Below are 6,582 nucleotides of genomic sequence, written 5' to 3' on the forward strand. Positions count from 1 at the left end.
AGTCATAGCAGCAACAAAAGCACAGATGGTGTCTTATTATAAACCTGCAAACTACGAGCGATGAGCCTGAAGACCACTCAGAGGGCACTTGTGGGCCATCAGTGGTCTAGAAATCACACTACGATAGCCTCTCATCTAAAGGTATAATTAATTTCTTAGGAAAAAATGACACAGCTTCTTGGTTCGTAATAAAATTAAAATACTTCCAGGGCTTAATTTTCAAGAACCAGCAGTTTTACATGTCACCCTAATTTATGATTACATTTGAGCTTATGAGAGTAAAAATTTAACAAGAAGTGTAAAAAGTAGAAGAAATAGAAAGTACAACTTTTCTAATGTAAGCAGTTTAACAATTCAATTAAGTAACATCACTTGCAGCCTACAGTGTGCAAAGCATTGTGTGAGATACATAAATAAGACATTGTTGGTCTTCAAGAAAGTCTCCATATAGTCCATCATGTACACATTTTGGGGCACGGAGATAAACATTTTAATCTAATGCTAGCACAGAGTACTGTACGAGGAGCACTCCCAGCTCCAAGAGTTCCCCTCCAGATTATGAGGAAATTCTTAAAAATAACTGGATTTGCTAGTGCCTGGGCCCCCTGCCCATGCGAGGGAGACGAAATGGAGTGAGCACAGCACGTGTGTTCTCACTCAGAAATCAATCCAATTCTGAGCACAGCTCTTTTAATCCACCAGCTCCTCAGGTTGAAACTACAAGCCAATCTCCTTCTCTTCACTCTCCACAGAATCACTGCCTTGGATAATGTTTCTGCCAACTTGGATGCAGATGTCCCCATGGATGGTCCCAGGCTTGGAGTCCTCAGGGGTGGTCTCCCTGAAGCTCGCTGGACCTGTCTTCACCACTCCCAGAGCATGGCAACCACAGGTCCTGATTGCATGTACTTCACCAGGCTGGCAAAGAGTGGATGGTCTTTCAGATCAATGTATTGTTCCTTGAGAAGGTCTTGAATTAATTTCAGAAGTCTGAATTAATTTCATAGCAATGAAGCGGGATCCCTTTTGCTCAAAACACTTGATGACCTCTCTCCCATGAGGCTGCGCTGGACCCTATCAGGCTTGATGGCAATGAAGGTGTATTCACTGTTGGCCATGGTGCTGGGGATAGAAAGCCCTCCATCTGCTTGGGTTGCAACTCCATCTGGGGCCACCCCATCAGGTACATATTGAAGCATGATACAAGTTAGACTAGGATAAGACTTAGAACCAACACACGTTCATTATGGAACATAAATAGTAGCAAAATGACAGCAAACATTTCTATAGAACTTGCTAGGTGCCATGAACTTTTCTAAGCACTTCACATAAATTAACCCATTAGGCCTCGTAACAAGCCTGTGATGTAGGCACTATTGTTATCCCCAATTTAAATGTAAGGAAACTGAGCCACAGATGGTTAAGTAACTCAGAGATACCTAACTGACCAAGACCTTTTCTTGCTTTCCTTCCATGATAGAGGGTTGTTGCTGAGAAGCAACTGCCCCCTGTGGAGAATTTAGAGGTCGTAGTAGAGCATGGAGCCACAAGATGGAATATGGATTCCTGATACCATGAGAAAGATCAGACTTTACAAAAAAAGAGGGTGGTGTCAAATGCAGAGAGATGTAAAATAGAACAATCGGTGAGAAAAACACAAAAAGATACTTGATAATTAGAACACCAATGGTATTTTTAAGTAAGTGGTTCGTTGAAGCAGTAACACATGGAAGTGTTTTCCAAATTATACCCAATTAAAGAAAGAATAGGACACCAAAAGCCTGCTCTGCTCCTCTGAGGAGTTTGGCGTTGATGGCCTGGTGAGTGAGGGTAAGATTAATTGTAGGGTATATTTTAAAAGGAGAGCATGACAAAATAAGCATGGAATAAGGTGAAGACTGATTGTTGGAGAGGAAGAGTCAATGGAGACAGACTGAAGATGCAATCACCTTTATATGATATACTTTGTACACTGTTAGCAGCATAGGAGATTGGTCAAAAATGCAGCTTTTTTGTTAGCTATAGTGATTGGACACCACTGTGTGAGGAAACATGGCCTCATAGTGATCTCCACTCTCTATTTTTTGTTTAATTTTCTTGTAATTAATTAGTTTTTATTTATTTCATTCAATTTATTTATTTAATTCTTTAAGTATCTTCGCCCTTCATTGAAAGTCCAGGGGAAAATGCCAAGAATTTCATCAGGAGACTCTGAAGTGACATTGAAATGGGCCAAACATTGAAAAATTTAAAAACTTTCTCTTGGCCTCCCTGAAGGGACTCTCTGGGTTCACTTCCTTCTGTGTCCTGGTCGTGAGTTCGTTTCCTTCCCTCTTTGGATCACAATCACAAATGAAGTAGATCCATTGGTTAATGAAGAGCTTGAGCTAATTGTTCAATCTTTGACCCATTTCAATATCACTTCAGGGTCTCCCGATGAAATTTTTGGCAATCTTTTAGGCTCTGTGCCTTCAGTGTAGAAAGTGTTAAAACACACACACACACACAAGCACACGCACACACACTCCTCCAGTCAATATAATACACAAAAGTCCCAGTTTTGAGCAATTTCCCTTATTACCTATATATATAATATATATTATGGTTCAAGTAACTTTGGTTATCTCAACTTTATTAACACAATGGCATTAGTGCTTGACTTGCTTGTTATTGGCACAGTACACTTTCAGAAATGAGAGTACTTCTCACATAGCACCAGCAAAATGTTAAATGAATTAGATGTAATTAAACATGAGTTTCAACCCACATCATCTCATTCATGTGAAACAGGTATTATTATGCTGTTTTACAGTTGAAGAAACACGTTAAGTGACTTACCTAAGGTCACATGGCATGGAGAGGAAAACAAGGTCTTTAATGGACTCCAGATGTCTGACTAGGGCTTCCCGCTGCCTTATATTTGTTTCATTTGTACTTGAAAATTTGAAAGTAGAAGGCACGTATAAACTTAAACTCCACTATGCTATTCAAAAATAATGTTTTTCAGGGGCGTCTGGGTGGCTCAGTCTGTTAAGCATCTGACTTTGGCTCAGGTCATGATCTCACAGCTCGAACCCTGCATCAGGTTCTGTGCTGACAGGTCAGAGCCTGGAGCCTGCTTTGTATTCTGTATCTCCCTCTCTCTCTACCCCTCCTTGGCTCACTCTCTGTCTTTCTCTGTCTCTCAAAAGTAAATAAATGTTAAAAAAAATTTTAAATAAAAAAATAATAACGTTTTTTCGTGTAATGGCTCCTAAAAACTGTTCACAATCTTGTAATGTGGCTTATGCCTCAGGAGAAATAGCTCTTGGCACTTTGAAGGCTGGACCATTTTATACAGCCTAAAAATGCCCTGAAATAAGGCTACTTAGTAGCAACTTTATTGATAACTTCTTGAATATAAAATACAAACAGAGTCTAAATGGGAAGGAATAATTTTGTGGGGAGAGAATGGTATTATTAGCATCCTTAGAGTCAACATGTACTTAGCATGAAAAAGCAATGTTCCTGAAGAAAAACAATGTGGATTTATTGATATTGGTCTCTAGAACCCACTGGAGGTAATTGATAATCAATTGCTTAACTGTCCTCAATATCTTTTCTATATCTACCATAACAACCATAATAATAGCACAAATGAAATAATGCAATCATGTATTCCTTCAAGCAACTGTTTTTAAGTAATTATTTGGTGCCAGGTCCTGGGATTAGCATTTTGGATACAAAGGTGAATGGAGTGCTTAATCTATTCCCTTGGGGCTCTTGTTCTCTAGTGTGTGTATTTTGGGTACTTATTTATATGTACATATGTATGTGGTATAATACACAGGAGCTTTAAAATGCATTGTAAAAGAAATCATATTAAAGATAAGCTGGCATCATGCTCCAAACTAACAGTTGTCCCACATGACTCCAATTCTAAACTTTTCCAGGGTGGGGCGTCTGGGTGGCACAGTCGGTTAAGCATCAGACTTTGGCTCCAGAGCCTGGAGCCTGCTTTGGACTATGTGTCTCCCTCTCTCTCTACCCCTCCCCGACTCGTGTTCTGTTTTTTTTTTTTTTTCTCTTTCTCTCTCTCTCTCTCAAAAATAAATAAACATTAAAAAAATTAAACTTTTCTAGGGAAGAAGCAGCCTTATGTAGCACTTTTCTTACCACCCTTCCACCTCTCTTCTCCACCAGCTGGTTCAATGCCTTGGGCCTAGTGAGTGGCCAAAAATTACTAATTCAATGATTTCTTGGTTGGCTTATGGTGATCTTTATTTTTGAAGATACATATTTAGCATTTTTCTGGATGGCAATAACGATTTTTAATGATTGGTTAGCTTTTTTCTTTTTTCAAACATTGATGAATGCAACTAGATGTCCTGGGTAGTTTGTGGATAGTTGTCATTGAGTTCAATTTACATCTAAACAAGGTCTTGATTCTCCAGGATTGCTAAAGATGGTTTGGTGTGCTGTCAAAATTATTTCCTAAGGTCAGTAAATCAGGCAGTGTCAACATAATACCAGCACCAGTAAGTGATCTAACTTTTAAATCCACAGGGTGCTTTACGTTTGCCCATCCAAAGAAGGAGAAAAAGCTTGAAGAACCCCAAACTTGCTTGGACCTCTATGGCAAATCACTCAGTCACTTGTCTTACCTCTCTAGGAAGCTCTGGCTGAAAAACAAATCAAGCATATCTAACGCTGATAAAGCTTCAAATGCAAAACAAAGCCCAGAACCTGATAAATCCCTTTGCTTAAAAACAAAACTGAAGGAAGTTAAGTGACTTTAAGAGAAAAGCTTTTGTTTAGCAGCCACGGATATGCCGTGTAGTCTTTTGGGAGATTGGGGATGAGAATTTAGCTTGCATAAATGATCCTACTGTTTTAATGAATGATTATGAAATGACCAGAAAAAAGCATATTGTTGTTTCATTTTGATCAGGGATTAAGGTAATACAGTGGAACAAGTTTGATAATTAAACAGCTCCAAGAAAACTGATGTTTACTTAAAGAAATTTAAAACTAAGCCATTCTTTGCATCATATAATCTAGGAAACAACATTTTTTGTTTGTTTATTGTCATGAAAGCCACTTTGTTCTTAATCAGCTAGGGCTCACTCTTTCCTGAGAGGTTGAAATTACGTGCCCCAAAGTTGATGACGTCCATTGCAATGCAATAAAATTGTCTTGAAGAGGTTAAGGTCCTTTCATAAGTAATTAGATTTTGAATTAGCTCTCCTTTGGAGGATACTCTATGGTAAATTTCACTATATTTGGTGTTCGTGTGTGTGTGTGTGTGTGTGTGTCCGTCCTTCCTGAAATATTTAGCACTGTGGACCCCTCCTTACTTTTTTAAATACTGTCTACTTACTGTTGGATGCCATGATAGCTAACTCTCTGGATATTTTCCCCATCCTTTTACTTCTTAGTCTCATTTCTGGGGGGTTTTCTCCTTCACCCCATCCTTTTAAAATGAATCCTTCTCAGCTTTCTGCCCAGGTTCCTTCTGTATCACGCTCCACCTGCTTCTTGAGTGATCTGGGTAATGACTCCAGATCTTCTGTTCAAATCCTTCTCTTAAGCTCTTTTAACCGCCTTTATGGACTTCTCTACTTTGCTATTTCCCAGACACCTAAATTTCAGTGTGTTAAAAACTAAAGTTGTTATTTCCTCTTCACACTTGTCTCCTTTTCTTTGTTCACTATTATTGTTAAATACTAGCTTCCCAAATATCATCAGCCTAGCACAACCTGTTGAGATAAAATTTAGTTTATTATGTTAAATTAATTAAACAAGAAGGTCTTTAGACTGAAGTGGCTTTAATGACTTAGTAACCTATGTAAGCAAACCAGAAACTTGAACTTGTAAGTGCCTCAAGGTCAAGAAATCAAGACGTAAGGACAACCAATCACAAACAGCCAACTAGGCTTTCCCAAATAATGCAAGGACTTAAGGTGTAGCCTATCACATAATTTCCTTGCTTTGTTTCTACCCCTTCTCTATAAAGTCTTGCCCCTAGCTCCTGTTAGTGGAGTATTTCTAGTCACTAATCACTTCTGGTTTGATCACCGTCTGATTTGAATCGATTTTTGCTCAAATAAACTTAAAAATTTTAATATGATTCCATTTATCTTTATTACTTCTTTACTAGGGTAGGAGAGAACATACCTTCTCAGTAGAACTTTGATAGTGTCCAGGGACGGACACAGGGACGGAAAGCCAGGTTTGAATTTATTTAGAGTTGAAACTTTTGTTTAAGATGTGTTTCTTTTTTTTTTTTTTTTTTTAACGTTTATTTATTTTTGGGACAGAGAGAGACAGAGCATGAACGGGGGAGGGGCAGAGAGAGAGGGAGACACAGAATCGGAAACAGGCTCCAGGCTCTGAGCCATCAGCCCAGAGCCCGACACGGGGCTCGAACTCACGGACCGCGAGATCGTGACCTGGCTGAAGTCGGACGCTTAACCGACTGCGCCACCCAGGCGCCCCTAAGATGTGTTTCAATCTGGGGACTTGATAGGATTAAGTAAGGATCCCCATGCAACCATTCAGGATTGGTGGAAATAGCAAGGTGAGAATTTTTTGAAGGAAGGA

At 39.1% G+C, this 6,582-nt stretch overlaps 1 pseudogene; it reads right to left on the reverse strand.

Annotated features, from left to right (window-relative positions):
• Nucleotides 1–657: 657 nt before the first annotated feature.
• LOC123596827 lies at nt 658–1,118 on the reverse strand (annotated as a pseudogene).
• Between the last annotated feature and the right edge of the window lie 5,464 nt (nt 1,119–6,582).

Source organism: Leopardus geoffroyi, chromosome C1 (assembly GCF_018350155.1).
Source record: "Leopardus geoffroyi isolate Oge1 chromosome C1, O.geoffroyi_Oge1_pat1.0, whole genome shotgun sequence".
Taxonomy (NCBI): domain Eukaryota; kingdom Metazoa; phylum Chordata; class Mammalia; order Carnivora; family Felidae; genus Leopardus; species Leopardus geoffroyi.